At 41.6% G+C, this 10,841-nt stretch overlaps 1 non-coding gene across 1 annotated transcript; it reads left to right on the top strand.

The window, feature by feature from the left end:
• Positions 1–10,160: 10,160 nt before the first annotated feature.
• Positions 10,161–10,232, top strand: TRNAK-UUU (transfer RNA lysine (anticodon UUU)). Its single transcript has one exon. It is a non-coding gene; the product is annotated as a tRNA-Lys (tRNA).
• The last annotated feature ends 609 nt before the right edge of the window (positions 10,233–10,841 follow it).

Genomic DNA, 10,841 nt, shown 5'->3' with positions numbered 1-10,841 from the left:
ATTCTTCACAACTTCCAAGGTCTTAACCCTGGTGTTGTTAGCCAATTTGATGCGATAAGGAGAGGTAGTACTAGAGTATCTTAAATCAGCATCTATCATGGTCTTCTCACTCATGACATTAATTGATGCACCTCCATCAATGTACACATTAGAACATCAATGATCACATCAACCACAGGTACATCATCTCACCAACATCTATATCTACCTTTTGAACAATAGGAATGGTACTTTTCTTATTTTTCTTCTTTGACACTCTTGTGCTTGCTAGCTTTCCTCATTCCTTCCGTATTTTTGAAGACAAAGCAAGTAATTGACCAAAGGTGATATGAGCTTCCTTTTCTTTAAGGTCAGACAACAAGTCATAGCTTCCAATGCCTTGTCCTAAAGGAAAGTTTGACTGGCTAATTCTCCTTCTAGATTCCTTCTTTTTCTTACTACAGTGTTCCTCTTCCTTATGTTCCTCATCTACTTCTTCCTTGCTTTCTTCTTCTTCTTTTGCTTTACCATGCCCCCGTTTAGCCATCATTACCTCTCTTTCCTCATCCCCTGAAGAAGCTTCTAACAAGGACACTTGTTTTTCTTCTTTCTTTCTCAATCTAGGACACTCAGGGCGATAGTGACCTTTTTCATTACATTCATAGCAAGTGACCCCACTCTTATCTCAAGGCCGATCCTCACTCTTTGGTGCTCTAGGTTGTCGTGCATTAACTAAATGCAATTTCAAATCAACAAACTCTGCCATCAATTGGGAGATATTATGATCTAACTTAGAGGACTTTGGTACCTAAGGAGTGCTCATTACCTCCACCTTAGAAGTTGAAGCTGTTGAAGACACAAAAGAGGATTTGATCTTTAGAGAAGCTTCTTTCTTGTTCGCAATGCGAAGTGCCTCCACATATGTTGTTGAATCTTTACTCATTACTTTTGAGCGAAGACGAGGCTCCAAAGCCATAACAAATTTGCTCATCTTTAAGTGCTCCATCCCTACGAGACTTTGAGGGGCCGATGATGTAGTGCCACAGCTCGTAAAGCTACCCTTTCATACTTTGTCCATAAAGTTTCATATCAGATTGCCAATGTAGAGACCATCTCACCCTCTCCTTTTGATAGAACCGGTCCAACTGCAACATCAAAGCATTTGGCGACTCCACTACCCCAAATCACTGCTTCATTGCAGCCACCACTTGGTCCCAGTCCTCCTTAGTAGAGTCTGACAAGGCCTCATGCCAACTCAAGGCTACACCTTCAAGAAAATCAAGCAAAATCTCCGCCCAATCCTTCATGGACCATCCAGAAAGCCAGCATCCTCGAACAAAATCCCAAAGATAAGACTCCGGGTCTTCCCCTTGGGTCCCTCGAAACACTAGAATCTTCACCATGATGAAACACAAAAGGGAAACACCAAGATCCAAATAATATCCCAAACAAGATCTCACAGAGCCTTAGTATACCAAGAAAAACTTATTATGCATAACCACTTGTTGAAAACCCTCCACAATGTGATCCTCAATAAAATCTTCAAAAATAAGTGACCAACCAGCACCATGAAAACATTGTGTATACATGCATTCAAGAATCACCCTTCTCACAATTGGAAGTGCACATAAAAGCTTCAAGATATTGTACTCTTGATCATTTGCATGGCAAAAGAAGTTGAAAGCATTGAGAATTACCACTCCATTGTTATAGTCAAAAACTACCCAAAGACTCAACTCTTCTTCACACCAAGCTGCTAGTGCATGAAACAATCCCCAATCTATCATTGTGCATGCTGCCGGCGTTGTTGATTCACCAACATATTCAAGAGTGCAAACATAAAGAATATGATCATAATTACCGTGCGAATAGCTTGAGCATCACCTTCACAATCTTCTAGTTCTCTTAAACGGGCTGCAATCTCTTCTAACGGAGTTCTTCCAGGCATCCTCTTTATCACATCAAAAAACACATGCCTATACTAGGCATAACATGCAATCAAGTACACTCGAGAATGTTTAGTAAGGTGGGATGAATCCAATACCAAACGTACCCGGCGTCTCCACCAAAAGATGTGACATGAAGTTGGAGGTAATAAACTTCACGCACCTCTTCACTTCCTACTGCTTTCGCACTAAGTGATAGAGATATTTATCACTGAAAAAAGGACATTAAAAAGAAGCTTTAATACCAAGAGACCACACCATACTATCCTCCCTTATATGAGAATGAAGATGGTAACATCCCAAGTGATGTTGTACTCAAGCATAGGGAGAAGGAAAGGATCAACGGAAGCCATAATCTCTAGCAAGCTGGTCTACGCCACGAAGAAGAGCGATACATTGTTAAAAGAAGATCTTGTGGCTCAACATGACATGAATTGATATATTTCAAGGAGTTTAAATGGGCTGATTGGGTCGGATGGGTAGGTTCCAGGGAAAGATTGCACCTCCTTCATAGATACCTTTACAATTATCTTAAAACACTCTGCAAATTGTCATTAGGCACAGAGGCCTATAACTTTACATATCAAGATGCGCCTTGAAATGGGCTTCGCTTTGATATAAGTTTCGTAAGAAACAGAGAAGCGGTCGGAAAGATATGGGCAGTTTACTGGGCGGGGGTAAAAACTATCTGAAAAAGAAACAATCACACACAGAGAGTCATAGATTTTTGGTTTGACATCTAATACAATAACTGAAAATATAGGATGATGCTTCTTGAAGGGAGCTTTGCACTGATATAAGTTTCATTCAAATCGGACCATCGAGCGAAAAGTTATGAGCAAAATACTAACAGGGGGTCAAACTATCATGAAAAACACCTACTCCTTCTACTGGTGCCGACTTGGGAGAATAGTACCTTCATGATTAGACTTCATCGACGATCCAAGTCCCATAGAGGTCACCTAGGAGGGAAGTAAGAGCTCCCTTTGTGACTTGGGAAATAGATAAACCATGTATGTGCAATGAGCGGCCGAACAGACAACACTTTTGAGCACTTTGGAAGAGAAAATGATGGAAAAAGGGAAGAGACACTCAAGAGAGAGAACCTGAAGTGACCTTCATTACCAATAGAGTGAGACTCCACTCCAATGCAACTCAAAATACTACAAACACAAGGGAGAAGAAGAGGTTTCATACATACAAGAGGGAGTGGAAGCTCCAAGACTACTCATAAAGAGAGAATGAACTAGAGAGAGGTGGACTCAAGAGTCTACATAAGAGAATGTCTACAAGAGGGAGAGAAGGCTCATGGAAGAGGCTTGAGGAGACTAGAGCTACAGCAACATGAGGCCTAATGGTGGAAGAGATGATGAACAAGGGAGAGGAGGGCTCCTTTTATAGAGATTTTGTCACCCTCCTTCACCCATTTACAATTGTTGCCTGTAGATTCCTTTCCCCATCAATCACATAAGCCCGTATGTCACCATCCATGTCCTTTTTGGCTACTCTTGCCATGTGTCCCATCAAAAGATGCTCAAGACTCTTAAAATATTGAGAAAGTCAAGAGTCTCCCCACATGGAGCCCATAGGGACCCTCTCTTTTCTATATGTCCACATCCTCCTTATTCCACGTAGGAATTCTAGAAGGATTCCTCGTAACTCCGCACTCCTCCACATGCCTTCCACACGCTTGGCATGTGATCTCTCTTATATTATTGGAACACATGGACATGAGCCCACCTCTTTATATGACTCACTCTTCCTATTTTCTAAAAACCCCATAATATCCTATACACAAATAACTCTCACCCGATACCAAGGTATTTATCATTCATACACATGGTATTTACAATGATCCATTCCACTCATCCTCTCAATCCCATACAATATCTTAGAAAATAGAAATAAGTGAGAGCCGCTAGGCTATCACTAAATATTCAAACTCTTATCAAACATAGAAGAAAACAATACCAATGCCAAATAAAAAATATCAATTTTTGGCATCACAGTACTGAACAAGTGTCAGATATGTGAATGTGTAACCGATGATAGATCCGAAAGGACTGACATGGTGGAAACTGATCGGGTAATGTGGCAACGGCTTGCATGGGTTTGTGGAGTTAAATCTCCTCTATGGTGGTGCTAGTCTATAGCTAGACTACACATCAATGTGCAAAATATAACAAATGAGTTTTATCTTGATTCATTTTAAGTGATGGGGGCGCTATAGTGGATCAAGAGGTGGTTCTGATGATGAGGATGCAATGATGGTGACCTATGGGAATGTTACATGGGAAATCTAATGTGCTCAATTCGTAGAGCACGATCTGGCGATCATTTTTCCTTTTTACAGCTCTGCAAAATTCCCTCTGGATCAAAAGATATAGCTCCCGGAAGGATAGACCAAACTTTGATCCCAAGAAGGCCCAAAATTGATGATGTGGCATGTGGTAAGGTGGCAGGCTGAGGTTACATGCTGTTTGCAAATGGGTGTCTATGTGGCACTGTGCTTAGATGGCACATGGTCACATGGCATGATGACTAGACATTGAGTGTCACAAGTAGAATACAAAGTGTGTCTGTGTAGAGGCAACTGTGCCTAGGAGGCGTTGATGACATGGCACATGTGGATAAAGCTACCATGTGGTATAATATCGACCAACCCACCTAACACGTGGTTAACTGAACCATGCTTAAATATGACCAATAACCACTAGACTTAACCTGAGTTATAATGAGCTAACCGAGAGTGGTGATAAAACTGCCACATGTCATGAGCCTGGATAAGGCTTATCTTGGCAATGAAATCTAGAGATTTTGACAGAATCTTAAAGATTTCGTTGAGGTAATCTTTCTTCTTTGGACACTGTAGTCAAGGGTGGTATTCGAACGTTAGAGCCTTGGAGATGAGGAGCTGGTTGTGCAATCAGTTGTGGAGTCAAGCTGCAAGGCGTTGTAGAAGGTCGATTGGATGGGTGGATGCCGTGTAGTATGTTGAAGGCCATCCCTTAGCTAAGAGTTGCCCGGGATTTTTCTTGAGGTTGTAGGAAAGTTGCTTAGGAGCTTGTTGTTGGGAACTGCCTGCCAGAGGCTCCGTTGATGAAGCCTTGGAGGCGAAATGAGTCGATGGTGAGGACTCGTTGATGCAGGCTTTTGTGGTCGTAGGCAATCAATGGAACACTTGGAGGTACTGATCAGTCCAAGCTATAGGCCTTTGGAGATCTAGACTAGAACTCCTGATATTTAGGTCACTCTCAAAGTACTAGAATCCTCACAGCCTGGAGGTAAGTCACTCTCTGAGTACTAGAATCCTCACAGCCTCACTAAGATGAAGCTTATAGAATAGGAAAGTTGAACCTTCAGAAGTTTTGCACCCTAAACTCATGAAATCTTTAGAAGAAACCTATGGAACTTCATAACAGCATAACTTGAGCTCCATAAAATAGAATCACAAGCTTTTAGAACCAAAAGAGCTCTAAATGTAGAGTTGGAGAAGTCATGAAGATGCCTCGAGGAGAGGGCATGTACCTTGATGGAAGCAAGGGCTTGATGCCTTGACGAAACAAGGGCTTTCACTCTCTGTGACGGAAAACTCTCTCAATGGAAGATGCCTCATAGAAGGAGGGTTTGACACTCACGAAGGGAGTGGGAGCCCCTGGTGCTCTAATACCATGATAGCGAAAGTGAGAGAGGGAGCGAGAGAGAGAGGAGTGCACATGATATAGCTACCTGTACAATAAGTGTATTGACAATGAACATGAAGATATACATGTGAACCCCTTAGGGTTAGGGTTAGGGTTAGGGTTAGGGTTTGCCCCTAGGCCCTATGTGGATAGTGCAATTTACACTATCTTTAACATGAGAGTAGAGCTTCGATCGCCGGGATGAAGTAGATTGCAAGACGGAGTTGCTGGATGGAGATGCTATTGTTGGCGGCACCTTGTGGAGCTCATTTATAGAGGCGATGGCGCTCTAGGTTACATGAGTGCTCTTGTGTGCTTTAGGAGTCATTGATGGGGGTGCAAATGGGCTGGAAGTCATTGGTTGACAGTTTACAAAAGATCCGTTTGGTTCTACAATAGGCAGGTACAGAGATGATGAGATATGCAGAGCTGGAACCGTGGAGGCAGATGGAGCGCCAAAGAGTCACTTGAAGCCATGGAGGCAGATGGAGCGCCAAAGCATTAGCTGCTCTTGATCGAAAGCTATAGATGAGGTTGCCTATTGCTAAGGCCTGTGCAATAGATAAACAAATACTAGTCCACTCTCACACACACATAAGAGAAGTCTAAGTGTTGGAGAAATCTCCTCAATGGATTCTCAAGATCCTAAGTCTCTCTCTTTTTCTCACTCCTTATATCTCACTCAACAATCCATAGACATGAAGGGAATGGATGGAAATTCTTCCAAAATGAACGTAATTTTTTCTCAAATGGATCGATGAAAATTCTCTTTCAAGAAAGCAAAAGTCCTCTCAATGGAAGAGAACACTCAATCTCTCGATCTCTCAATCTCAATATCTCTCGCGATGATCTCGATGCCTCAGCGAAAGGAAAGGGAGCTCTAATACCATGACAAAATATGACGAGGGGAGAGGAGAAGAGTGGAGATGAGGAGAGAGGGTACACCACAAATGACTAACTGTACACTAGATTTAGTTGAAATTGTAGAATATATATATAAACCCTTTTAGGATTAGGGTTAGGGCAGGTCCTCGGGTGATGCCATTCCAGCATCCATCACTGATGCTTTCACCTCTAATACAGAGCACATCATCTCCTTGGACATAGTTTCCATGAGCAGTACAGATCAGTCTTCAAGACATTTCAGCATCGGCCCAGTTATGCCGCATTGCATCGCCCTTGGATCCAATTATCACCACTACCTCAGATCAGCACATCATTCTGTAGCATGAGGACATTTACACATCAGTGCAGTCTTGACCCAATGTAGTAGACATCATCAGGTTCAACCATAGCGCAACCTGGGGAGACTCAGTGTTTCAACATGCACTTATGGCTGTCGTATATAGTCCATACTTGATGCAGATTAGTGGTTGGATCCACGATTGCAGATCGATCCCTGCATCAACATTCGGCACCACATATGCCTCAATGACATCTTATGCATTCTTAGTTGTATTTCAGGCTTTTGAGCCTTTATATTATTAGCTCCTTCTCAACGATCCTATGATAGATGCCATGCCTATGGATGTTTAGCTATGCACACATCAGACGACCTTTAGCTCATGACAGTTGAGCATACAGGTTCGACAAGCTGCCGTACCTTGTCATTTGTATGGACCTATTCTTTAGCAAAGTAGCATACCATACCTACACCTTTGGCCCCATATTTTCAGCCTCTAGATCACTCTGTCCACATCGACTATGCGGTCTCCTTCAACCCCTCATCATTTGATAGAGATTACACTACTGTAGCATACATCACACATTGTTGTCAGTTCTTTTGGGTTGGTGACACCCTTGTATGTCACAACCTATAGGATCACATCTCCATTGCTACATCGACTAGCTTCACATCCAGATGCCTCTTCCATAGAGCAACTGCATAGCCCACAGTGACTTATGACATGTTCAACTTTGACATGTTCAGCACGCAGCCATACACACTGTTGTTCACGCAATCATCTTTCGATCAACCAATCTTTGATCCAGGTGGACTTTACTTTATGCATATTTCCTTACTCTTCCTTTTGGCCTCTCTTCTATCCCAAAGGCAAAGGATGACCCACAACTTAAGAGGGGGAAATGCACATTATGTATAGGATCGTAAGTTGTATTGATTATACATGCTTCTGCTATGTAGTCATTGTGCTCACATATGCACATACTACTATGATTTCCATTATGTTTTCTTTTCTAGTTTTGGATGCTATCATATGCACCAAACGAAACACAAAAAGGTCTTGTACATGCACCCTCTACTTACCCAGTGCAATTTAAGAGGAGGTGTTGAGGATGGTGTAAATTGCACCATCTACATAGGGCATAGGGGCAAACCCTAACGCTAACCCTAAGGGGTTCACATGTATATCTTCATGTTCATGTTCAATACAACTTAGTGTACAAGTTGCGATATCATGTGCACTCCTCTCTCTCTCCCTCTCTCACTTCCACTATCAGATGGGAAATGTAGTAGAAGATGACCTGGGGTTCTTGAGGATATTTTCCACTTGTATGTTGCTTGCCCTCATGCCAAGAGCATCTGGAAGTTCATCTAGATTGAGTGTGATGATCCAATCAACAGGAAAGCTATATTGCTAGGGGATGTATTCAAAACCAAGCATGAGCTTTGGTTCCAAATAAGGTCACATGCTTTATGGTTTATCTGGATCTCTCTAGAAATAATTTTTAGTTTAATGATGTTGAAATGTGTATTGATGCCTTATTTGTTGCAGGGTGGGATAGGAAAGAAGAAGGTTGGAATTTCAGATAGATGCTTATAACCTTGATCACACAAGGTTGAGTGTAGACCTCTGGCAGAGCACAAGAGCCAATGTACCATTGTAGAAGAACATAACAAGCTGCCCGAGTATCTACATAGGAAGCCTCCATGCCATGTTGGGGCTCAACTATCCAAAAAGCAAAGGGGTTGCTGGTCCTTCCACTTGGTTCCTTTCTCACACTTCTGATGAGATGCTACACACACAAGAGATCTCTTTGGACCCTTTATAGGGTGTCCCTACTGCTGCTGCTGTTGTTGCTACTACACAGAGTGCAGAGTACAATGAAGAGGCTACCAACTTTTCCTTTCAGGTCCCCTCTTTGCATATACATGAGGACTTGAAGAACTTGTTTGTTTTAACTGCCTATTGTAGATAATGTTTTGTGGGGATGATTTTGTTGTTAGTCCTCTTTTGGCCTAATTGAACTCTCATGGATAAACTATGATGATGTACAAAGTATATCAAGTTTAAAATAACTACTCTTTTCAGCTCAATATAGTAGAATGAATAACTCTATTGGAGGAAACTACATTTGCTCTTTTCTTTGGCCAAAAGTAGAATTCTCCACGGGAAAAAATAGGGTAAAGGACCACAAACTATGTTTGTATGTTTGAGTCTATCCAAAATTAAAGCTAGATTTAAAAACCTTATATCAGAGGTTTTTTATGAAGATTATAATCAAATTGTAAACATATATGATGAATGTATATCTTTTATCCCTCTTAGTTAGTTTGTTTTATTTTGAGAGCTCACTTTCTGATGTGTGGCACCTACACCCACCTCTTAAGGAAATAAGAAATATGAGTTCATGTCTTTTTTCAAGAAATTGTAATTTGTTTAAAGACAAATCACAATTTGCAAAGGTTCTGTTGTTGTAGCATAAAATAATATTTTGCAAGGATAAAAACCATTGTAAACCAAACAATAATCTAACATGGGATTATCATTTTAAAGTCTTTTAAAAAAGGTCCAAAATTTACCTTTAAATGGCCAACATACAAGATAAGATATCAAGCATAGAAGGTAAAAAATCCCACAACCTCTATGAGCCTAAGTCATTAACTACCAAGGTCACCAATAACCAAAGTTAGAATATGGTGCCTTAGTGAGAGCATAGTTGCATACATATAACTAAGAAATAAGATCTCTCACAAAAAAATTGATGCCCAATTGGAGAGGCCACGTAACTGCCGCTAGGAAGTGAGTTCATCAAGACATCGATTGTTGGTGAGGAGTTTTCTACCCATGGTGGCAACATTTACCCTCATCCCACCAGTCGCAACCTTTTTCCATTTTGCAAAATGTAGAAGTTATTGCATATCATTTTGTAATGCCTTATTGTTAATACATATGAGCAAGTTATTATGTTGTGAAATTAAACAAAGATAGGAGCTCAATTGTTCATACACTTGAAGTGAAAGCAAGCAATCCTTTGTAGAATATCAAGGTTGTTGTCACTAGAAATGTGATTTATGTTACAATGATTCTAAATACGAATAAAGTGCAGTCACCTAGAAATGTCACATATCATTTTGCCATCTTATTGAGTCTCACCTATGATATTATAAATAAAATTAGTACTAAATGGATCTATTGTAATCCTTTGATGCCACGTCAATTTTCAATTGGTGAAACTTCCATGTGTTAGTCTAGTATTCATATTTGGATCTATAATAAAATAAAATAATCTATAAAGTGCAACAAGTCAGCGTTAGAGGAGCTGATAAATAATCTATAAATAGCAGCAAGTCAACCGTAGAAGACCGTCAGCTCTCATAGCACAGTGGTAGTGCATCTGCCTTTTAAGCAAATGGTCGTGGGTTCGAAACCCACTGAGGGCAACTTCTCAACCGTTGCTTTTTGTGCTCTCAGAGCTTCCAGGATTCTTCATCTCTCTTTCAGTGGTTCTACTGGGACTCTGTGTTCCCTTCGAGCTTTTAGAGGAATGGAACTGATGTAGGTTAGTGTTTTCCGACGGCCCAGCGCAGTGGAGAGTGTTGAAAGAAGCCACATGATAAGAATGCAGGCATGGCATAGCTCCCTCCGCCGTTGGTATTTCTGTTAAGAATTAGGAAGCCGGAGCTAGCCAGAGTAACGCCAACAAGCGAGCGCAAACCGAGCAGAAGTGCGACTAGACGATCAAAAACCGAAATGCAGGAAGTCCAGGAAGGGGATTTGGGAATGCGGAATGCCAACAGAGCCTCCCGACGCAGCCATGTTCGCCCTCATACCCGGCAACACAAACGGAAAGCTTCGGATCCAGTCCCCACGACAATGCCCTTGTCTCTGCCGGAACCACCATACACTCTGGAGAGCCACACTCTAGAGGCAGGCACCTGAATTATATCCTCCTCCAGACAGAACTGCTCGATGCTCGGCAGCTCCATCCGGAGGAACCCCAAAAAGAGCCAGCAGAGACGTAAACGCGACAGAGAGCTCCGATTGGGTAC

The sequence above is a fragment of the Dipteris shenzhenensis genome, chromosome 9, assembly GCF_047967505.1.
Source record: "Dipteris shenzhenensis isolate YYH24624 ecotype China chromosome 9, Dip_SZ_1.0, whole genome shotgun sequence".
NCBI classification, from domain to species: Eukaryota; Viridiplantae; Streptophyta; class Polypodiopsida; order Gleicheniales; family Dipteridaceae; genus Dipteris; species Dipteris shenzhenensis.
The sequence above is the reverse complement of the archived record's forward strand: the minus strand, read 5'-3'. Positions and strand labels throughout refer to the sequence as shown.